General features: G+C 42.5%; 1 pseudogene; it reads left to right on the top strand.

The window, feature by feature from the left end:
- The first annotated feature begins 2,510 nt into the window (after nucleotides 1-2,510).
- LOC132852439 (up-regulator of cell proliferation-like) lies at nucleotides 2,511-6,984 on the top strand (annotated as a pseudogene).
- The last annotated feature ends 18,821 nt before the right edge of the window (nucleotides 6,985-25,805 follow it).

The following is a 25,805-nucleotide window of genomic DNA, read 5'->3' as shown; positions in this document are numbered from 1 at the left end:
AGACTGATCACCTCCATGCCATGCTGAATTGAGACAGTCATTAAGCAAAATGAGCCCCTACCAAGTATTGAGTATTTTCCACATACTTTTTACTGGTCTTATGAGGTAGTCTATTTTTTTGAGATAGAGATTTGCGTTTTTTTTTTTGTTAAATGTGAGCCAAAATCACAATTCAAAGAACCAAACACTTAAACTACTTCAGTTTGTGTGTACTGTATTTATATAATGAATATATGAACTTTTCCATGACATTCTAATTTATCGAGATGCTCCTGTATACTGAAAACAATTTGTATTTGAAGTGAGACTCACAAATCTACAAACTGATTAAATTTCCACATTTTGTGTGTTTAATTTCAAGGAAAATCCATTTAAATCCGAGAATTATAATTTTGAAAAGTGAATTGTGAATTTAGAAGGAGGAGAAGAAGAAGAAGAGCAGAAAGAAGAAGAAGAAGAAGAAGAAGAAGAAGAAGAAGAAGTTTATTATTTTTCAGCATATAAACTGTAAACAATTTGCAGCATCTGAAGATTTTTATGATAAATGTTTTACGTTGGCATGTTAAGCTGAACTAATGGGTATGGTGAAAAATTTGTCAAACCTGTCAGGCAAGCTGGTTTTTAGCATTCCACTCCTAAATAATGGGCAAAAGCAGACTATTGTACATGTTACATGAAAAAATGTACTTTAAGGTGACCTTTACACACAGAAATTAAAGAAAAGAAACTGAAAATGAAGAAATGTAGACAGACTACAAATGACACATTGGCATTTGAGAAATGTGCATTGCATGTGCACCTTGTATAAACACAGTATGTATGAAGGTAAGCCCTACACAATGTAATAAAGAAAAAAACTTTTGAATATGTATATACATTGCAAATTGTGGAAACAAATACATATATACATATTAATATATGTTAAGATATTAAGATATTCTGATCATAACTAGCAGCAACAGAAATACCACAGACATCACCATGAACACTGGTCCTAGCTTTGAGAACATTTGGTAAGCAATTATGACATTTCATATTTTTTTTCACTATCAGTTTATTTTTGTTGTTTTGTTTTCAAAACTACAAAACTTTGCATTTACTTTTCCATTTTCCAAGATTAAATGGATGTTTTATTTATATTAATATAAAATAAAGGAAATAAAAAAATATTTATGATTTTGTGTTTGAGATATTAGAGGTTATTTGCCTATATATTTTTAAAAAGATATATTTCTTGATGTGTTCATCAACCTTGTCTGATAATTAAATTGTATTATGTTTATTGCTTGTGGAAATAGTAGAAATATCCTAACCCCACACTGGGACATTGACTAATTTACAAACCTCTTCTTAATATCTGACTGATGAAGTTGTATATGATTAATTTCACCTTTCTACAAAAATAACTGAGGTACTGTATATAGCCAAAGAATTTGTCTGGGGTACAGTATATGTGAGGCAGTAAAAAGGTTTATCTTATTTGTCATTCTTGGTACTGATCTGCTCATATCTTATGTTCTATTATAATTATTTGTTGATGTATATGTGCTATTTTCTTTTTAAGAAAGAAATTGTTCTGTGCTATTTGGGGAGCACAGAATGGTCTCTGTTTCAGCGAAGCATAGGTTGGAAAGAATGGAAAGGTATAAGTTTTTAATTGGTATTATTTGTACCTTTCTGTTATATGCAGTATACTCTGGTATACCTTTATACAGTATGTGCTACTTTAAATGTCGTACCAGTTTAAACTGCTGAAGAAAGGAGTAGTTTTGCCCAGGAAATTTGTAGAATGGCTTTGGAGAAGCGATAGTGATAGAGGTGTAACCTTGTGGTAACCATGTGGTGTAACCTTGGTATTCCAGTAGATCAGTTATAAAATCTATCAGTATGTGAGGCCAGGGATGATGGGATATGGGCAGGGGTTCTAACAGGACAGTGGTAGGGCAAAACAGTTATTTACGTTGCACATATTTGTCAGTATTGGACAAACTGGGTCTATTAATGGTTTAGAGAAGGCCACCAGAATCTATTGCTCACTAAACTGATGGAACATTGTGTATGGGGGAGTCCTGAGCCAAGTATGAGCTACTGTATAAGCTGGTCTCACAAGGTCTATGGAACAGTGGAACAAAGATTTTATCAGAGGGTATTCAAGAAGCATGTTATGTGTTTAGGAAATGTCATCTATGGTTGACCGATGGATGTGTGCTACAATACTAATTCCCTTTTGAGTCTGGTTTCTCTACAATCATCCATTATGCAATTCTCCTAGAGTATTTACCTCTGTGCAAAATTGGTTCTGGTCATTCCTTTTTTACTGATGCAGGTAAAGTGATTGTGATGCCTAAAATCCTCTGTGAAACTGTTTATAATAAAATACAATGGACTAATTATTCCTTTTAGCCTTTTCTGTAGAACTGCAAGCAGGATCTATATAAAGAAGCACTTCTTTTTTGATATACAGGTCTAAATATTGTAGTGATCATGTTTTGTATTTTCTCTCCATAGGTATTTCTGAAAAAAAAAATTCATCAATAAATGTATTTATGGCAGATGATACAGAGAAAAGTATGTCATACACATTAACATATTTGAGTATTGCATGCTTATTGAAATATCTATTTATGTTTGTTACTGATTAATTACATATGCTCCTATACTTTATTTTGATTAACTCTACTTGCCAACTGATTAATTGACTTGTTTCCTTCAGTAAAAGGCGGTGGATCGGGATCAGTAAAGATGGAGTCAAGGCAGCAAAATGGTTAGTATAAACTGAGCTGGTCACAACAATGCAAAAGAGGGGGAAAAGAGAATCTCAGAAACACTTTTAATTCCACTGATTCTCTGATATTTGAGAAACGCTTCAGAAAACTGAGTCAGGACAACAAGCTAAACAAAAATCAAAACAAATGTGTAGCCAATGAGCTGAAAGGGGTGTGTCTTGTCGATATGAGCGAAGAGAAATGTCACACATGAATATGCGCATGTGTGACATTAGCAGAAAGCGGTTTTAACATTGACATGGAGAATAAAAACAAAGAAAGAAAGTGAAGAAAGGCTTACGATAAGGCAAGAAGTAGGACCAGTGTTAATATAGGATCAGCTTTCCAGCGCTGCAGGGAACTGAAGGAGCGGGAAGTTGGCAGATTCGAGTTTCCGAGTCAATAATTCCTGAGCTAAACGCTGTTACTACACAAATAACACGTTGTTTCTATCGTAGTAATGTAGAGAGGCAGCTACAACCGCGTTTTGCTATTAACAGCGTTTAGCTCAGGAGTTATTTACTCGGGAAACTCCAATCTGTGAATATGCGCACATGCACACATGCACTGAACACTCTCTCCGCCCATATTGACAAGACCTGCCCTTTTCTGCTCATTGGCTACATGTTTGTTTTGATTTTTGTTTTGTTTGGTGGCCTAACACAGTTTTCAGAAGCATTTCTCAAATATCGGAGACCCTACCTTTAAGTGATTTGAATAGTATTACTAGATTAAAACATGGAATATCCACAATGTCTACAATAATCTGACCATTTAGAATACTGAAATAGTGAAAAACAAAAGTAATAATTGAAATGGTGAATATTTCCTACCTAATATATTTCTCTTCAAGTATACTAACAAATGTTACCATATACTGCAAGTACACTAGACTACTTGTCTTCATGGGCATGCATTAGCCATTTAATAATTGTACTAATACATTATATAATATCAATAAAAAAAGTACAACTCTTTAAATATACATTACTATGTTTGTATGAACTTACGCATATATGAATGACTGTGGCAAATTAGAAGATCTGGAAACCAGATGTTAAAAAAAAATGGTATTAATTTTATATATATTCATTTTTACATTCAGGTCATCTTGAATTTTTGAGAACACTGGGGCTTAATAATTACTACCCAAACATGCTGACTCTGAAGTCTTTGCTGGAGATCAACAATGCCAGTTTATCTAATAAAAAGGTTCAGATACTGCACGAGATACCAGAGGCTTTCCTACGCAAGCTGCTAATGGTTAATTCAAATTCACGATCTGTAATATGTGTACCTGGTGAAAATAAGGAAACAAATGATTTGTTTGCTGTACAGAGCTGTGATTCTACCCCAAATCTCCTTGATGTACACGCTGCACTCTTCGCCTGTGCTGACAGTTTTCTTCAGCAAGAAATGGCACTAAAATTGTCAATGTGCCAGTTTGCAGTGCCATTTGTGTTACCTCAAGGAGTTCATAAACAATGCACTCTGATGTTATGGGCTCTTAGGTCTATCCTGATAGAATGGCGGCCACAGTCTATGACAGAATCTAAAGGGTTTGTTGAAGACAGTGTTGTTCATGCAAAAATTCCTGATATCATTTGTAAGGCTAAGCAACTGTAGCTTGTCCAAGTCATTGGTTTTAAACAAAGTGCTCAACAATTCACAGCAAAACCATGACTTCTTTTGCCATCGAGAAATGATAGGAGGAACTGCTCCAAGAGTCATCTCTAATGGCATGGTTGAAATATGCTGGAGTCTGCCATGTGGAAAAAACATTGATGTCTTTCCTGAGCCAGTGGCTTTTGCTAATTTAAGAGGAGATGTTTGCACATTCGAATCCCAATTCAGTTTCCTTTCTCAGGTGTCAACAGCTGTCTTTGTTTTCCTAGACAGTGTTGATGAAAACGAGCAAGGGTTGTTTGCCTCTTTACAAGAAATGAAGTCCAAATGCTTTTTTGTGGTCAACACTCAGGGAAATATGAGTGAGAAAATAAAGTCATCAATTAAAGCAGCAGTTGATACTCTGCAACTGGAAAAAGATCACGTCATTCTGAAAAGCCAAACCATGAATGTGGCAACATTCTCAATGACGATCAGTTCTGCCATTACTAAAGTGCTAGATGACCCTAACCCTAGATCATATGAAATGGAGGCTATGAAGGAAATTGCTCAAAAATTAGGCCTTAGCATTGATGACAGCAGACAGCAGAGCCTGTGTGTTAGCAGAGAAAAGCGCAGAGGAAATCAGGAAAAGTATTGGAGTTCGTCGCACAGTGGAATATAAAGGAAAACGACTACCACTGCAAGGTAAAAATTGGAAAAGACTGGCTCAGATAGAAAAAGAGCAATGTCGATTACAACATTCAGGGGTGTTGAGTTTGGAGGAGTATAAGGTACAACTTCAAAAGGAGAAAGATTCAATTAGAGAAATACAAAGCAAGTTTAAGATTACAGAAACGATGGACATCTTAATAAAGGCATTGTCAACCTCAGATGATATCGAGCGAGCCTTTTTTCTCAAATGGTTGGGACTAAAGCTGGACATGCGATCACACAAACACATGACAGAACTTCGGCACAAATACAGAGAGTGTGAACAAAAGAAAGACAGAGATGCTGTAGCCCAATTAGAATAGGAGCTGATCGATTCTTCTCTTGGCATAGAGCATTACCTGAGAGAGCTTTGACAAATCTATAAGGCTGCTTCATTTGGTTCAACTAACATGTCTGAAAAAAGTCTTCCTTCTTAGTCTTCCTACTCTGGCTGCCAAAGTGCTTCTGTCTGGGTTTCCTCTTGAGCTACTTGATGGAGATGCATCAAATATCCCAGAGAAATGGGTGAGTGATATTCTCATGGAGCTTCACAAGATGGTTGGGGAAAAGAGCCGTTTACTGGTTCTGACAGTGTTAGGGGTTCAGAGTACTGGTAAATCAACACTGCTCAACACTATATTTGGAGTTCAGTTTGCAGTAAGCAGTGGACGATGCACACGTGGAGCATACATGATTCTCCTACCTGTGGGTGAAGACTTGAAGGAAGAGTGACTTTGTCCTTCTGATTGATACAGAGGGTTTGAAATCACCAGCACTGGCACAACTGGAAGACAGTTATGAGCATGACAATGAACTGGCCACATTTGTGATTGGTCTTAGTGACATAACCATCATAAATGTAGCAATGGAGAATTCCACAGAGATGAAGGATGTCTTGCAGATAGCAGTTCATGCTTTTTTACGGATGAAGGAAATTGGCAAAAAAACAGTCTGCCACTTTGTTCATCAAAATGTTGGTGGTGTATCAGCACATGAGAAAAACATGACGACCAAAAAAAACCTCCTGGACCAGTTAAATGAGATGACACTGATTGCAGCTGAGATGGAAAAGCAACCTCATGTGAAGAAATTCACTGATGTTTTGCATTACGATGTGGAAAAGAATAACTGGTATATACCAGGCCTATGGCATGGCACTCCACCAATGGCACCAGTTAATACAGGCTACAGTGTGGCTGTTCTTGATTTTAAGAAAAACCTCTTGGAGATGCATAAAGAAAAAAAGGATGAAAATCCCTTTCAGATCCCAGAGTTCCTGAAATGGATGAGTAGCTTGTGGAAGGCAGTGAAGTTTGAGAATTTCATATTCAGTTTCAGAAACACTCTTGTGGCCCATGTCTATGACAACCTATGCAAAGAGTTTTCAGACTGGGAATGGTCTTTCAGAAGACACATCTTGACTTTGATTTGTAATGCAGAGGTTCAACTGTCTAACGCTGAAACAAGTTCTATTAGAGAAGTTGCTGAAACACTGAAGGAAAACTTGCACAAAGAGATTGTAGTTCAAACTAAATTAATAACTGAAAAACTGAAAGACTACTATAAACAGAGGGACCGTTATGTGCATTTGGTGGAAAAGTACAAAGCTGATTTTACTAATAACATTAAATCGCTGCATGGTGAAATTACAGATGACGTGAGAAAGACAATTGAATATGCTCTTGAGATGAGAATAAGCAAGAAGAAAGTAGAAGACATACAGAATAAGCAATCTGAAATAATTAAACACAAAATCCTGCAACTACTGCAGAACTACAAAGATCGTAAAGATGAGGTGACTGATGAGGACCTCAAAGCAGATTTTGAAAGTATGTGGAGCTGTGAGATGGGAAATGTCACAGGTCTTACAAAAAAAGATGTTCCTCAGGAGTTTTTTTGACGTTTCGTTCAAGTTTTGAACATTGTAACGTGACACAATATCTGCAGACAATTATGACATTGACAGAATATGGGCAAGAGGAGTTCAAGGCCAAGAAAGAACATGTGAAACTGGGACAGTTAAAAGGTTTATTATATGCACACCGTAGTGTAAAGCAAGATCTACAGAATATGGCAGATAATGCCATTTCCAGTTGCAACAAAATGATTGAACAGTTTACACAATCCAAAGGTGATTACCAAACTATGTTTACCAAAGATCTGCTTGATGCAACTGAAGAACAACTCAAAAGAGCAGGCACCAAATATAGTACCAAATTTGAATTTGACCTGAAATTGCACATTTGTGGCATTGCCTCTCAGAAATTCACAGAGATGCACAAGAAGTATCTTGCTGAGCAAGATCCATTAACACATATACAGAAATTTAAGAGGCAGTATCTCTCCGATTTCATTGATTTGTACAGAATGAATGACCAGTGCCAAAGGAAAGCTGAAGAATTCACTCAGGTCTGTCTCAAACCAGCAGTGACTGAATACATCGACCAGTCCATCGGACCTGACATTGTTGATGCGGTTTTGGAGAATATATCTACTGCGTATAGTACACGATCACTATTTCAGTACACCATTCAGAAGGAACTACTGGAAAAATCAAATTTAAAAAAATTAGCAAAATACATTTTACATTATGAGAACTGGGGGGCACGGTGGCTTAGTGGTTAGCATGTTCGCCTCACACCTCCAGGGTTGGGGGTTCGATTCCCGCCTCCGCCTTGTGTGTGTGGAGTTTGCATGTTCTCCCTGTGCCTCGGGGGTTTCCTCCGGGTACTCCGGTTTCCTCCCCCGGTCCAAAGACATGCATGGTAGGTTGATTGGCATCTCTGGAAAATTGTCCGTAGTGTGTGAGTGCGTGAGTGAATGAGAGTGTGTGTGTGCCCTGCGATGGGTTGGCACTCCGTCCAGGGTGTATCCTGCCTTGATGCCCGATGACGCCTGAGATAGGCACAGGCTCCCCGTGACCCGAGGTAGTTCAGATAAGCGGTAGAAGATGAATGAATGAATTATGAGAACTATGTGAAAGACTGGATATACACATTGTTGGATGAAATATGTGCTGGTGACATTCAATAAGGAAAGATATAAAGCATTGCCAGCTGTTTATCCAGAGGCATGGAATCAAATCACTAAAGATCAGGCTTTTATTAGTCTGAAGCTCATGTTTAATATTAAATAATCGACAACTGGCAAAATTTCACTGCAAACATATTGGCATTTGTGAAGAAGACAAACTCCATCACTCACAGTTCCATCACTTATGTTATTGCTCAGCTGAAGCAAAAACTGGAGCAATAGTTATACCTGACAGTTCTCCTGACAGGGATGTAAATTAATTCTAATAAACATTACATCTGTATGTCTATAATGATACACAATTAAAAAAAAATTAATTGACTATGATGTTAACTCAAATGTTACACCTATTTTTATTTATATATGTTTATGGTTATATGTTTCTATCATTTTCTTACAATTGTTAACATTTGTTATACTTGTTACTTACTCAATTATAGTTAGTAATTATTTTCTGAAATTCAAGGGAATGCTTTATTCAGAACATAATGTATGAATGTATGAGTATATTCAAGATCTAGGTGCAAAACAATTACCATAACAATATCAAAAACTGGTTGCAATGGCAAATGTCAATGCAAAGTGATTTACAAATAAACTAACAAATATAATAAATTATGTTGCTCATATTCATTAAGTTTATGAATATTATACCACTTGTTATACCATCTTATACCACAAAATACGAAGGACAGTATGTGGGTTGAAGCATTCGGCAGGAAATAAACAAAAAAGAGTTTTGAGTCCAACATGCTATATATAATACGTCACAAATCATGATTTCTTCTTTACACTTTACAACACAATCATTAATTTGGTCATAAGAATCCTAAACCATAGGCATGAGTGAGTAAGAGAGTTAATTATTATTTTTTTTAAAAATAGTTTATCTAAATGAAAATGGACCAGTTGCATAAACATAACTGCCTTGATGATTTAACCAAATGTATCACATTTTATTTAATGTGCTTAGAGGAATTAAGGAATAACACACAATAGGTCACGTGGTTCTAGATAAATAATTCATGCCAGGTTGGTGTGATGTGGCACAAGATGACACACAATAAAGTGTAACAGCATGCTTTGCAGTGTCATTACATTTATACTACTCCAATTTATCAGCCATTACAATGTTTAATTTATTAATGAATGACACATCACACAGTTTATTGGTTAACATAGTGATTTAACTCAATAGTATCAGTATCTATTTAGAGTCAGGTCCACTAACATCATGAACCCCACAAGTTCACCACATCCTACAAACAGACTCCAGCACCCACAACTCACATGTACTTTCTCATAGTCTTTCAGTTAGTCATTGATATATTCGTATTTGTTTTGTAGTCGTATTCAACCTGGAACTGGGCATGTGTAATGAACATGCATTATTTATCTATGCATATGAAAACTCATAATGACAAACTTTTAAATACTCTCATTTTTCAGAATGTGAAATGTAAATTCTTTACTGCATTTGGCTGACACTCTCACACAGAGCAACATTTATCTCCTTTGTGCAACTGAGCAGATGAGATTTGAACTCATGACGTTGCTATCAGAAGTCCATATTAACAACAAAAAATAATTAATAATATTCAATTCAATTCAATTCAATTCAATTCAAGTTTATTTGTATAGCGCTTGTTACAATGGACATGGTCTCAAATCAGCTTTACAGACCATAAACATAGAACAAAAGATTAATATTAGATGGATTTAGTTCACAATGTGTATGTATTTATCCCCAATGAGCAAGTCTGAGGTGACTCAGGCAGCAGTGGCAAGGAAAAACTCCCTTAGATGGTAAGGAAGAAACCTTGAGAGGAACCAGACTCAAATGCCCCTTTTCTACCGAGGCAGTTTGAGTGCTGGTTCGGAGCCTAATTTAGAACCAGTTCTTTCTTTTTCGACAGCCAAAGCACCGGCTCTGAACCAGGAAAAGTGGTTCTTAAGTAGCACCAAAATGTTGCTGGTCTAGACTTAAGAACCACTTGTGTCAGAGGCTGTGGGCAGGGCTACTGTTAGCGCATTTGATGTACCTTAAGTATACTAATGTTTAATACACTTTTTTTTTACCGCGATATGATACATTATCAGCACACATGATAGTAGTTAGCTACATGCTAAGGCTAACTTTTTTCTGTGTTAATGATAAAATAACGTTATGTACTTTCTCGATTACAACCTCCGTTTATACAGATTACATGGAGCTGCACGTACACGTTGGATTCGCCGCGTTTGGGTGTTAATGTAGGTTCACAAAGCCATGAGCATTAACAGTAACCGCTGCTGCGCTAACGTTGCTGTGTAACGTGACACATATACGGTGACGTCAGGCTCTGTGATGCTTTCTAGCTGGTGGAAAGGCAAACCAGTTCTTAGAAGGCTCACCAGTGGAACCAACTTCGAACCAGCACCAGCACTAGCTCTGAACCAGCACCCGGTTCATTTTGGTGGAAAAGGGGCAAAAGGGGATTCCATCCTCATATGGTAGTAGTAGTAGTAGTAGTAGTAGTAGTAGTAGCCTTTATTGTCACTGGTCACAGGTACCAGCGAAATTAGCCATCAACCTGCCCATACATACAATACATACAATACAAGGTATTGTATAGGCACCTCAGCAACATAAGCACATAAACAGTACACCATAAACACATGACTTGCAACAGGGGAGGGGAGTGGGGGGGTGGAGGTAATCCAGCACAGGCAAGCAGCCATCAGGTCCTGCGGCCTTTATCTTCGGCGCTGGTCACAGACCCGCTTGTCAGACTGGCGGTACAAAGCGGCGAAGGCGTGGGATGGGGGGTGGGGGGTGGGGGGTGAGTGCATATCTTTATATGTGTGTGTGTGTGTGTGTGTGTGTGTGTGTGTATGTAAGTGTAGGCCTGGAGAGTCGTTGCTCCCGGCATCAAATCTTGGTGTGAGACAACCTTGATTAGGTCCCAAAGAGAGTCAACAATCAGCAGGTGTCTGTAGAAGTGGGGAAAGGAACGCAAGAGCGTCACGCTGCAGTGCTCTTCCAGGGGAATTGTTGTTCCAACAGCGGCCTTGGCCGAGGCCAGTGCTGGTTGAGGGGGAGCCGAAAGCAGATAAGATTGGGATTGTTTGGTCTTGGGGCGAGTAGACGCATTCCAATTTACACGACTACTCTCTTAGTCCATTCTGGTCTCCATATCGATCCATTTTTCTTTCCAAAGCAGTGAGCTTCTCCATGATGTTAACCAAAACAGTATCCAAAGCAGTGAGCTTCATCGTGATGTTATCCATATTGCGGTTATTAGTCCCAGCCTCAGTGCTGACCGCACTGCCCACCGCATTGATCATGACGGGCAGCTTTGGGAGATTTTGAACAGCTGTTACCGTTTTCTGATTCTCTCGATAACCCAGGGCAATGCCTAATCCAATCAGCAGAACTCCTGTTATCATAGTTCCGAATAGGTAGATATCTTCAATGTCCTCCACAGAAAGAGGCGCCAGACACACGACCCGCCATCTCTCCCACGCGTCCATCGTATAGCCAGCTGCAAACGTTCCGGCAGGGCAGTCAGGTTCCCCCGAACCCAAGCTTCTCGTCGAGAAGATGGTGTCAATTGCATTGAGAGACCAGTTTATTAAATCCCTGATATTTTAGTTTGGAGAGCAGTGCAGAGAGAGTCTCTCAAAGTATAAGACAGTAGACGAGACGAAAGAAGCAAAGCAGGGAAAGTAGAGGGGAGGAGAGGGAGAGAAAATGCGACCGCCTTCGTTGAGAGCCAGAGAAGATGGGTGACACTGGAGGGTGTGATTATAAAAATACAGTCAAACAGATTTTGTATAGATGCAAAAGATCACATGGAGTTCACATCTTTTCAGTATAGCAGAGTCTAACTGTAGCTGAGAGATCTCTAAATGCCTCAGGATTCGCTGAGTCGGCCTCGTCTCAGTGGGGGTCCAAAATCTTCATCGCACGGAAGACGATTGGAGCTGGTACAGTTTCTGGATGCCTCGGGATGGGTAGAAAGAGAGAAGCAGTGGAGAGGGATTAACATATCTGCTGTTCATAATATTTGCAAGTCTGATATAATAGTGCACAGTATTATGGAATGTATTATGTGTACGCCTGTGTCACAACCAGGAAGGAAGGAGACGGACCCGTATGCAGGATAGCTTCAAATGAAAGGGGTTTAATAAATAATGGGGACAAACATAAACATCCACACTACATGGGGACTAAAGTAACTAAATCCACCCCGCATTCAGCAAAGTGGCTCACTTAAATACAATAAAGGACAATCACACACAATGGGGAACAGGTGTGGAGACAAGGAGGAGCAGACGAAGGCGGGGCAGCCACGTGACAAAAACAACAACAATCGCACATGGCCAAAAGTCCGCGCTGATCCCTGACAGAACCCTTGAGGCGTGGCTCCCGAAGCGCCAAAACCTGACAAGGTCCGGGGGGTACTTGGGGGGGGGGGGGGACTTGGCGAAGGCAGATGAGGGGAGCAAGGACCATGGCGAAGGCAGGTGAGGGGAGCAAGGACCACGGCGAGGCCAGTGGGGGGAGCAAGGACCACGGTGAGGTAGGCGAGGGGAGCCAAGGCACACGGCGAGGCAGGTGGGGGGAGCAGGGCACACGGCGGTGCAGCCAGAGAGGGCCGAGCGACGTCCACAGCTGAGCTGGAGGGCAGAGGCGACGTCCGCATCTGGGCTGAAGGCCCGAGCGAAGTCCACAGCCGAGCTGTAGGGCTGAGTGACGTCCACAGCCGAGCTAACGTGCCGAACAGCATCCCCGACGCACCGCGGCCAAACCCTCGCCTCGACGAACTGAGGAAAAGGGAGGGAGGGAGGGAGGGAGGGAGGGCAGGAAAGATCCTCCGCCTCGGGCCTGCAGCACCCTCCGCGGATGAAATGAGGCGATGTCCTCCTCGGCTGAACCGGAAATGGAGCAGCGTCCCCCACCGGAGCAAAGTGCGGGGCAATGCCGCAGGGCACCGGAAAAAAAATCCCAGAAGACTGACGGAACAGTCTGGATGACCTGAGTAGGAAGGAGGGCAGGAGGGCGGGAAAGATCCTCCGCCTCGGGCCTGCAGCACCCCCCGCAGAAGAAGTGAAGCGACGTCCTCCACGGAGGAACCGGAAATGGAGCGGCATCCTTCACCGGAAAAATGCGGAGCAATGCCACAGGGCACCAAAAAATAAAAAGGGGCCCAACTAGGATGGTGACATCCTCCGCCAATGTAGTGAGGCGACGTCCTCCTCGGGGGAACCGGAAATGGAGCGGTGTCCTTCACCGGAAAAATGCGGAGCGATGTTACCGGAAAAAGGGCCAGAAGGACTGACGGAGCAGTCCAGGGGGAGAAGGAAAAAAAAGCCGGTCCGAGCTGGAAGCTATCCTGCTGGGTCTTAGTTCTTTGAGGCGGATTCATTCTGTCACAACCAGGAAGGAAGGAGATTTACCCGTACGCAGGATAGCTTCACATGAAAGGGGTTTAACCCTCTGGGGTCTGACCATTTTGTGACACTGGCAGAGGTTCTGACATGCTCTTACATTTGGTCTTTTTTCAGTTACTTCAATACATATTAATGGCTAATATCACATAACACTGTATTCAGCACAAACTGGGCTACAATATTATGTAACTAAAATGTATGTACATGTTTGTATATTTAAGTAAATTATGTTTATGCGTGGTTAGTAAAATAAAGAAAAAGAAAAGTTGCTGAAATAAGGCCAAGAAACACATACTAAACATTAGTTCACAAACAATAAAGTTCTCTACTCTTGTAGAGTTGAGAATTTGCTACAAAAAGATGTAATAACCATTTTACCCATCCATTCACATGAAACAATACATTGATTTAACTTTTGTAAGACAGTTTTTGTTGTGTATAGGCAATATGCGAGGGCGGGTCAATGGTCATGAATATTGATGATTCACACCTGAGGAGGCCCAACCCCTAATGGCTTAGTCTGGATTGTGTTGACAAGAATGAGTGTGGGGAGACTCAAAGAGAAAATCTTTTGCTTGTAGTTTACTAAAATAGTGTACAATGAAGTACAAAAGACATTTATATCTGTACTTGAAAAAATAAGACTTTTATTTTACCAATGGTAAAAAAAACATGAACAATACAATAGAGTCAAGAGTCAAGAAGCTTTATTGTATGGAATGATTCTTTACAATATAAAAAATAAGATATAAATTTGTAAGCCATCACACACTGTGAATCTTTGAGAATGGAGTTTAAATGTCGTCATGCCATTGCTCAAAACAGTTCCTATTTAACTGAACACACATTAGTCTCAGTTGCTTTGAGAACTGAAAGAGACCTACGGCGTGTGTGAGTAGCAGGTGATGGTAAAGGTAAAGGTGATGCAGACACATTCCTAAAAAAAAACAACATAATTAGTCTCATCGTGTATTTTCCAAAGTACTAAGCAACACATTAGTAATAATAATATATAACTAATATATACTAATATACAATATAACAGAAAAATGGGTACATGTGGACGTACTCTTTTTTGTTCCCAGTTGCGTTGCTGCGTGCCCTCGTGCGAGTATCAGACGAAGGTGAACGTGTTGCAGCCATATTCCTAAAAAAAATATCATAATTAGTATCATGTATTTGCAAAGTACAAAGCAACACACCAGTATTACTAATACTGAGAACATAAAAAAGGGTAAATGTGGCTTACACTGGATGAATGTCGCTCGCGTTGCTGCGTGCCCTCGTGCGAGTATCAGACAAAGGTGAACGTGTTGCAGCCACATTCCTAAAAAAATATCATAATTAGTATCATGTATTTTCAAAGTACAAAGCAACACAATTAATATAATGTATTTTCCACATCAGTAATACAAATATTCTGCACGCATAACAGAAAAAAATGGTTGCATGTGGACGTACTCCTTATTGTTCTCGTTGCTGCGTGCCCCCGTGCGAGCATCAAACGAAGGTGAAAGTGTTGCAGCTGGTGCAGGTGAAGACAAGAGTGATGCAGCCACATTCCTACAAAAGTTTTTAATAATTAATATAATGTATTCTCCACAGTAACAAACTTATAAAGCAATAACTAAGGCAGTTAAGCATAGCTGAGATAAAATAATTGGGTACAGAAATGCGGCCATTACCGAACATATTTATGGCTAAACATTAACACATGACATATCTCCGGGCACATTTACAGCTCATCGACACCACATCGATACATTTACACCCGAACAGATAGTCACGTAAACAAGACTAGTTGAGGCATAAACACTAGTCAAAATATATTCTAAATAGTGATATTGCTATATAACATATTGTATATTCACATTACATTAATCAGCATACAGCTTAATAAGAACTAACATTTTAAGGTAAATAAAAGTTGCCAATTAGCTACAAGACGTTTCTATAAAGTCACTCTTAATATCTGCTTGCAAATAGTCTGTATACAATACAGTATATATCATTTTACATCACACAAGATTTCAACAAATGTAAGTAAAACTTACTCTTCAGAAATTATATCCTCGCTCGCGGATCAAGTCGCTCTTCAAAATACAAACGTTCGTCGTCGGAGTCCTGCTCTTCATCTTCATCTGAGGAATCTTCCTCTGCTGTAAAGCGTTTCATCTTCCCAGCGCATTGATAAGTGAATAATCTGTTAAAACTTTGTGCTTCTTACATTGTTTGGGGGCGTTGATCTTATTTGCATAGCCCGCTCAGGTAATTTTCATATGAATGGCGCGCACGGTGGCAGGTGGGATCACATTAGTGGTAATGAGGTCGAGCCAGAAAAACTGTACCTCTCTTTACTTACATACAGATTACACAAAAAAAAAACAATATTTGCTTTCGATTTTAATTACCTCATTTAAAAGTAGACATTTCAGGCTTTCATTAGACACAACTCTGAATGCACAACCTGGTTATTTTCTTTATTTGCCAAAAGCACAGCGTTTTGTCGTTAATATGAAGGCACTCAAATAAAAGTAGACACTTCACAGTTTCGAATGATGTATTACATGTATGTGTATAACTATGAATGACGGAGTATTTTAAGTGGACTTCACGTTGAAGAGGAAAAAATGCGCCAAAGATGCGCCGGTGCGTCTTTCGCCCCCAGAGGGTTAATAAATAATGGGGACAAACAGAAATATCCACACTACACGGGGACTAACGTAACTAAATCCGCCCTGCATTCAACAAAGTGGCTCACTTAAATACAAAAAAGGATAATCACACACAATGGGGAACAGGTGTGGAGACATTGAGGAGCAGACGAAGGCGGGGCAGCCACGTGACAAAAACAACAACAATCGCACGTGGCCAAAAGTCCGCGCTGATCCCTAACAGCCTGACTAAAGAGATGAGTTTTTAATCACATTTAAACTGGGAAAGTGTGTCTGAGCCCCGAACACTATCAGGAAGACTATTCCAGTTTGGGAGCTAAATATGAAAACGCTCTATCGCCTTTAGTAGACTTAGATACTTGGAGCTACCAGAAGTATTTTGTGATCTCAGAGAGCGCAAAGGACTGTAACATGATAGAAGACTAGTTAGATACATGGGAGCTAAACCATTAAGGGCCTTATACGTGAGTAGCAGCAGTTTGTAATCAATTCTAAGCTTAACAGGTTGCCAGTGTAGAGATGATAAAATTGGGGTTATATGATCATGATATTTTCTTGTCCTGGTAAGAACTCTGGCAGCTGCATTTTGGACAAACTGTAGCCTATTTATTAAAGATGCAGGACAACCACAGAGTAATGCATTTCAATAGTCCAGTCTAGAGGTCATGAATGCATGAACTAGCTTCTCAGCATCAGATACAGACAGGATGTTTCTCAGCTTGGCAATATTTCTAAGGTGGAAGAAGGCTGTTTTTGTAGTATGAGCGATATGATTTTCAAAAGACAAGTTGCTGTCTAATATAACACCCAGGTCCTTCACTGTTGAGCTGCTAGTAACAGTACATTCCTCTAAATGGAAGTTGAATTGTGAGAGTTTCTGTGTACTGGTTTTTGGACCGATAAGTAGTATTTCTGCCTTATCAGAGTTTAATAACAGAAAATTACAGCTCATCCAATCTTTTATCTCTCTAAGGCACTGAGTTAATTTGGACAATTTAGCTATTTCGTCTGGTTTTGATTAGATATATAACTGTGTATTGTCAGCATAACTCTCACGATTGAAGCACCTGCCTCGCTTCCCGAGCACCAACACAGAGAACCGTCTCCGTAGTATTAGTCGTTTCCGGACTGCAGTTCCCATAATCCCTGCACCGGGGCTAATTATGCCAACAGCTGTTTCCTATTTCCCACACTATATAAGCTGAACTTGAACTTGTGTGTAGTCTCGATCAGCCATTGTGATCATTCTGAGCATTTTCCTGTTTATGCTACTCTGTTTCTGTCTTTTGGTTTATTGATTGTTTGCCGCTTGCCCTGACCTTCTGCCTGTATTTCTGACTACAATTTCTGCCTCCTTTACGTTATTGTGTTTGCCGTCCCTGACCTTTGCCTGTTGTTTACGAGATTGTTCAATAAAGCTGCAAATGGATCATCAGCCTTACGACGCGTCATTTCAGGAGACTTCGCCGCCAAGCGATCTAGCAGCCATCCTCCAGCTTGCGACGAAGCTTTCCGCTAAAGCACAGCAACTTGCTGGCCACCATCAGCAGCTGAGACGCCTCACCTCACTCACCAGAGAACTCGCCGCGGCGCTGCAGAATTTGCGAGGGATCGCCGGGGCATCCAACACTCCGCCACCACCGGTGCTCCCTTCTGCCACCTACCGCCACTGACCTGCGTGGCCTCCCGGCGGAATATCTAGACCTCGGAGAGGCTTTCAGCAAGGCCAAGGCCACCGATCTGCCACCACACCGACCGTACGACTGCGCCATTGAACTCCTGCCCAACACCACTCAGCCTAGAGGGAGAATTTTCCCCCTGTCACAACCTGAGTCAGCCACCATGAACGAGTACATCGAGGAGGAGCTAAGGAAGGGGTTCATTTGGCACTCCGTATCCCCCGCATCATCAGGATTCTTCTTCGTGAAGAAAAAGGACGGAGTCCTCCGGCCGTGCATTGACTACCGCGCCCTGAACGAGATCACAGTAAAGTTTTGGTATCCTCTTCCCCTCGTCCCATCGGCCTTGGAGCAGCTCCGCAAGGCTTGATACTTCACCAAGCTAGACTTACGCAGCACCTATAACCTCATCCACATCAGAGAGGGAGATGAATGGAAAACTACACCAGGTTACGTATGTAACCCGGTTTCCTGAGAAGGGAACGAGATGCTGCGTCAGTGCTGACACTATGGGAATGCTTCTGTGAGGAAGTTGTGTCTGAAGCTCTGTGCGTACACACACCATTTTAATGGCGCGGGAAGGACACGTGATGGAGTGATTATGCCCCAGCAAGTCCATATAAGGGCATCTACGTCACACTACTCTAGCTTCTATTTGTCTGAAGGAAGTGCGAGAGGATGCTCGGGGCGTGGCCAGCGACGCAGCGTCTCGTTCCCTTCTCAGGGAACCGGGTTACATACATAACCTGGTGTAGTTCCCTTTCAATGGAACTCGATGCTGCGTCAGTGCTGACGCTATGGGAATGCCAATACCCACGTTGCCACGCACCGGTCGATGACTGTGCCAGAGGCCGTGAAAGAGCACGAGCAGACTGGGAACAGACCATCAACGCCCTGCAGGACCTGGGACCCCGGAGTAGGGTCCAAGACCAGGTTATAGAACCAGATAAAGGTGTGTGCAGAGGACCAACCTGCCGCAACACAAACATCTTCAAAGAGAACACCCCTGGCCAAGGCACTGGATGAGGCAATACCCCTAGCGGAGTTAGCCCTGATGCCGAGAGGTGAGGCAAGACCGCGCACCTTATAGGCCTGAGCTAGTGGCCTCCAATACCCAATAACTCCTCCACCCTTATTCCGGCACAGGACAGACAAAAAGGGTGGAGGAGTTACTCCACAAGCTAGAGCGGTGGACATAAGTTCTCAAGGCCCTCAGTGGGCAAAGCAAATGCAGCCTCTCCTGTTTTGCTGACTCATGGGTTGGGGGACAGTAGGCCAGCAGTATGAATGGACAGCCAGCCATCCTTGGCACCTTAGGGACATATCCTGCCCCAGGGTGCAGAATAGCCTTGGCCATGCCAGGGGAAAATTCTAGGCAGGCGGGGGCGATCGACAAAGCCTGCAAATCCCCCACTCTCTTGAAAGAGGCCAAGGCTTGGAGCAGAGCCAACTTCAGGGTCAGAAACTTCCCAGAGGCTGACTCCATGGACTCAAAGGGGGCTTCCAGCAGCCCCTCCAGGACCACAGAGAAGTCCCAGGAAGAAAGGCGTGGTCTGCAGGAAGGCCTCAGCTGCCTGACACCACGCAGAAAGTGAGAGACCAGAGGGTGCCTACCCAATGTGGCCCCGAGGACAGGCTCGAGGTTCGCAGCAATGGCGGCCACGTACACCTTCAAAGTAGAGTGGACAGGCCCAGAGAAAAGCAAGACTGCAGGAACTTCAGCACTGTACTGACCAGGCAGTGAACTGGATCCTGACAGCGTTCATCGTCCCAGAGGCGAAAAAGCCTCCACTTCAGAGCATATAGCTTCCTAATGGAGGGAGCCCTAGCATTCAGTAGAGACTCGGTCACCTCAGATGAGAGGGCTGCCTCTAGGAACTCTAGACCCGAAGCTTCCACATCTCGGGGCGGGGGTATAGGATTGTCCCCTGCCCCTGAGAGAGGAGATCCTCCCTGACGAGAACCTCCATAGAGTTCCATTCAGGAGGGAGGCTAGGACCATGAATCAAACTGGAGAGGGCCAACGGGGGCAACTAGGAGTAGGTTGACCCCATTGTGGCGCACTCTGGCTAGGACTTGCGGGAGCAGAGCTACCGGGGGGAAGGCGTACGGATGGAGACTCTGCCCTGTTGATTGTTATGAGGAACCACCGCAGTGCTTTCTGTCCGTACTAAGACATAGCAGCCCCTGAGGTGTGGAAGGGAGTGTTAGAAACACAGCCCTCATCTCCAGGCAGTTTATGCGCCACAAGAGATAAGGGCCCTCCCATAGACCCTGGGCAGGACAGCCATCCTAGGCCGCTCCCCAGTCCGAAAGCGAGGCGTCCATCAAAAGAGTCCTGCGATGGTGACACGCCCCTAGAGTGGGACCCAAGGCCAGAAACCGGGGTCTTACCACATAAGAAGGGTACGAAGCCCACAGCGCGTAACCCTTATAACCATCAGGGGATGTCTGCGAGGATGAAAGCCCGCACCCCTGAGCCAGAGCTGGAGTGACCTCATGTAAAGCAGACCCAAAGGGATAACGTTGGCTGCTTCCAACATGAGGCCAAGCACCCTCTGCACCTCGGCGACAGAGAGGCCTTGGCCTAGCCAGATGTGAGACAGATGTGCCTGCATCGTGGTGGAGTCCCAAACTAGCCCCAGAAAGGTGGTTCTCTAAAAAGGAGAAAGCACACACTTATCTGGGTCCAACCTGAGGCCTAGAGACCTCATATGGGCAAGCACAGCAGTCCAGGTAATTTAGTACACGGATGCCCCGGAGACAAAACAGTGCCCGGGCAGCGTCCATGCACCTTGTTAACGTGCGTGGTGAAAAGGGCTAGGCCAAAAGGAAGAACGCGATACTTTGCCCCCCAAAAGTTAACCTGAGGAACTTACTGTGCTCTGGCAGGACACCTATGTGAAAATAAGCGTCCACAAGGTCGATCGTCACCAATCAGTCTTTGGACCTGATCCGGGACACGATAACCTTGAGCATGAGCATCCTGAACTTGTATGTCTTCAGAGTACAGTTCAGAGCCCGGAGGTCCAAAATTGGACACAGCCCCCCGTCCTTCTTGGGGGCAACAAAATATCGGCTGTAGAAGCCGGAGTCCCGCTCTGGGAGAGGAAAAAGCTCTAAGGCCCCTTTCCTCAGGAGTGAGAGACGCTCCTCTTGGAGGAACACCTTGGAAGCGCGGAGGACGGGAGGAGAACCGAATGCTGTAGCCTTTTCCTACGGTATCCAGGACCCACTGAGACACACCTGGCAGAAGTTTCCAAGCTGCCTGGCTGTCTGATAGTGGTGTCAACCTCGTGCAGACCTCCTGAGTGCCCTGAAACTGGCAGGTGCCAACTCAGGGAGCTCCGTACAAGGAAGAGGAGCGGGCACAGACCCTACTGCTCCCCGAAATGCCAGAGGTGGTGGGGCAGGCAGTAGAGGGGGCCTTCCTGAATAGGATGCTCCTAGGAACCCCAGCCCTCGAGCATCAGGGCTCCTTTGTAGCCCACCTGGCTGAAATGACGGACCTAAGGTCCCCTCTCACCTGACGGGACTGGGCCTGGGTATGCCGACCAGCCTCCCTAGTCTTAGACGGGGGGCACGGGCACCCACACTAACCCTATTTACTGCCCTGAGTCAGCTAGGAGTGGGTTTGGGGGCAGCTGGAAGATGACCCAGGCTTGATGCCTGTCGATGTTAGTACCCACTGCGTTGCCGAACAAGCCCTGTCAGACATGGCAGGGGAAAAAACACGCGCTGAAAATTGACTTTTCCACGACCTCGACACCTCAGCATGGAGGTCTGTGAAATATGGCAGCCGCCTGCTTAGAACAGACGACACTAACTTCCTCTTCCGGCCAATCTAATTTTAATCTAGACACAGCGCACGTCACCGCCTCGAGGAGCTCCTCAGAGCTCCCGAAACCGAAACAGAGTGAAGGGAGTTAGGGGAGAGGGAAAGAGAAAGGGAACCCGTCTCTTGCTCCGTTTCCGCTAACTCAGCTAGGCGGGATCGGAGAATACGCCGAGGGAATCCCTCACAATGCATGCAGCCGTCTCCCTCGAGAGCCGACCGCGCATGCTCCTCTCACAAACAAACAACGTAAAGAGAGTGCGTGTCGTCCCCCGTGATAAAGCGGGGGCACGGATGCACTCATCTCTTAAAATGCTTGGTTTGCAACATATCCTCACCTAGCTTTCCCTAAAATATATATTTTTCTCTCCCTGTACTAGACAGACAGGACAAACAATTAACACACATATACAGAGCGCTTCCTGAAGACAAAGAAGCTGGAGTAGTGTGATGTAGATGCCCTTATATGGACTTGCTGGCTCGTAAAATGGCGTGTGTGCACACAGAGCTTCAGACACAACTTCCTCACATAAGCGTTCCCATAGCGTCAGCACTGAAGCAGCGTCGAGTTCCCTCGAAAGGGAACCGCCGTTTCAACCCAGTCCAGGCACTACGAATATTTGGTCATGCCGTTTGGCCTTTCTAACAGCCCAGTAGTATTCCAGTCCCTAGTTAATGACGTGTGATAATTATGCTGGACCGCTGGCTAATCATGTACATTGATGACATTTAATCTACTCCGAGACACTGGAAGAGCAAGTCCAGCATGTAAGGGCAGTACTGAAATGCCTGATCCAGCACCAACTTTATGCCAAAGCGGAGAAATGTGAGTCCCATAAGTCCTCAACGACCTTCCTAGGCTACGTCATTTCGGCTGAGGGGGTTGCCATTGATGACTCTAAAGTGTAGGCGGTACTACAGTGGCCGCGGCGCAAACCATTAAGCAGCTGCAGTGCTTCCTTGGGTTCGCCAACTTCTACCGTCGTTTTATCCGCGGATTCACTGGCTGGAGGGCGCTCAGCATCCTTTCACCGTCCTAATGGATGAATACACGCCAGTCACAGTGGGCCAGGTTCTTCACACGCTTCCAGTTTACCGTGACCTACAGACCGGAAACCAAGAATGCGAAAGCCGATGCACTGTCGCGTGAATACCGGCAGCCCGACCAGGACGCACCTGCAGAGCCCATTATCCTTGCTCCGTTTCAATGGGACATCATGACGGAAATCACTCAGGCCAATGCGCGGTCACCTCCTCCTGTAGATTGTCCTCCTATGAAAACATACGTTCCCAAGGACCTACGCATAGCCCTCCTTAAGCTACTACATGCCACACCCAGCTCCGGCCATCCCGGCATCTCGGTTCTGGTGGCCATTGCTGTCCGCTGATGCACGGGATTTTGTCAAGGGCTGTGTTGTATGTAACACTTCGAAAGCCTCTCACCAACTCCCCACCGGATTGTTACTGCCTCTGCCAGTCCCAGAGCGGCCCTGGTCCCACATAGCCATCGACTTCATAACAGATCTGCCCAGGTCTAACAACTGCACGGTAATCCTCACCATCATCGACTGGTTTTCGAAAGCATGCCGCCTGATCCCTCTACCGAAACTCCCCCGACTTTACCCCAGTGCGAAGTCTCGATCAGCCATTGCGATCATTCTGAGCATTTTTCTGTTTATCTCTAGTTCCGGTTTTTGCTACTCTGTTTCTGTCTTTTGGTTTATTGATTGTTTGCCGCCTGCCCTGACCTTCTGCCGGTATTTCTGACTACGATTTCTGCCTCCTCTACATTATTGTGTTTGCCGTCCCCGACCGTTGCCTGTTGTTTACGAGATTGTCCAATAAAGCTGCAAATGGATCATCAGCCTTATGACGCATCATTACAATAACAGTGGAAATTAATCCCATGTCTTCTAATAATGTTCCCTAATGGAAGCATGTATATCGAGAAGAGCAGGAGTCCAAAGACTGATCCTTGAGGGACTCCATACTTAACTGGCAATGAACTGGAGGATTCACCATTTAATTCTACAAAATGGTATCGATCAGACAGGTAGGATTTAAACCAACTTAAGGCCTGTCCATGAATACCTGTGTAATTTTGTAAGCGATCTATGAGAATGTTGTGATCTATAGTGTCAAATGCAGCACTAAGGTCAAGTAGAACTAATAGTGACATACAGTCTTGGTCAGAAGCTAAGAACAAGTCATTTGTAACTTTAACAAGTGCAGTTTCTGTGCTATGATGGGGCCTGAAACCTGACTGAAACTCTTCAAAGATATAGTTCTCCTGTAAGAAGGAGCACAGTTGAACAGACACAACCGTTTCTAGTATTTTAGACATAAACGGAAGATGTGAAATAGGTCTGTAATTTGATAGTTCATTAGGATCTACATTAGATTTCTTAATGAGTGGCTTAATAACTGCCAACTTGAAAGATTTAGGGACGTAACTTAAAGATAGGATAGGTAATATAATAATTAATAATAGTTATGATTTAATGTCAAGCTGATATTCCTATCACAGTCTTACAAACTCTCTGCAACTGCCAGAATAAGTCAAAGCTTTTGTGGAATAAATAAATAATAACAATTTTTTTTCTAGATAAAAATGAATACAACTATTTAATGTAACAAATGTAATAATATAAAACATGGGATAACATTCTATGTTGTTCAACATTTTTCTGTCCTGTTTTCCATTATATGTGTAGTGATTTGTTTTATTTATTTTAAAGTATGATGATGAGGTACATTAGACAGTGTTTAGAATTCATTCACAAAATTAAAATACTGAACCATAATTCCATCAATCCATCCATTAAGATAAACCATCTAAACAATGTAATGAATGTAATTATATGGACAGAGCACATTTGTCATTATGTAGAAGAAGATGAAATTGAAAGTCAAAATCTGACCAAATCTCTGACCAAATGTTTAAATAAGAATATAAAGGTCGGTTATTAAGAGAATGAACTGAGACAATTTTATGAAACGTCAAAAACAACATGATAGACGTACAGTATTTTATCATGTAGAGCTGCTTTTGAAAATGAAGTACAGCATGTGAGACACATTTTGCCTGCATTCTTTTCTGTCTTTGAACAGAATCTGTCCTGTCCTCTACTTTTTGAAACATGCATTACATTCCTAATAAAGTGTATATAGCACCATATATACACAACATTTACTAACCCTAATGATAGTTGAGCCTTACACAAGGAAATCTGTCAGAAAATCTTGCATTTCAATTTGTATATACTGTACATAGCAAATCATGACATAAACATATGTAAGAGTAATAAAAATGTGACCTATGACACATTTACAAATACCCAGTGGCATTTTTAAAGTGAAAGGATCATCAAGTTCAACTCAACTTTCAACATGTAGAACAGGTTTGGAAAACAAACACAGTTATTAGATGGCATTTACTTTCAATAGCAATGTTTCTGATCAGTACTACACTGATATGTTGGTATTTTTTTGTGTTTGTGTTTTTGTGTTTAAATTATTAAAACCTATGTAATTTTTAACCTGTGTGTGTTATATTATATGGTGTCTGCCATCTGCTCTACTTATTGGAAGACAGCGAGTAGAGTTATTAGAAAATAAAAATAATAAAATACAGTACATGTGCTGGCTGGAAAAACAGCAGTGCTAACATGATTTAAGATCAGTAAGATTTTAGTCATAAAACATGTTATTAATTCACAAATAAGTGGGTTGGGATTCGGTAATTGGTTGTATTGTGATTTAGCATGTTTGCTGCTTTATGTGTCTGTTTTAATATGTTGTCATTTAGCCACATTCTTTAAATACTGCTATATGTATTTTATTTGTTTTTATTTAATTTTTTTATTTTACCACTTGAAGGAAAATTGAAGGAAGTAACATGTTATTTTTTAGTTAGTTTGTAAATCTGGTTTGAGCTCTTGGCAAATCAAGTTCTAAGACACAAAGGACCTTGCCCAGAGGAAGACTTTCACCTATAATTTCCTGTAGGAGCAAGTTAATCTGCTTTCAGATTTGCGGTATCTTCATAACAAGCTGCCACAGA

Source organism: Tachysurus vachellii, chromosome 10, assembly GCF_030014155.1.
Source record: "Tachysurus vachellii isolate PV-2020 chromosome 10, HZAU_Pvac_v1, whole genome shotgun sequence".
NCBI classification, from domain to species: Eukaryota; Metazoa; Chordata; class Actinopteri; order Siluriformes; family Bagridae; genus Tachysurus; species Tachysurus vachellii.
The sequence above is the reverse complement of the archived record's forward strand: the minus strand, read 5'-3'. Positions and strand labels throughout refer to the sequence as shown.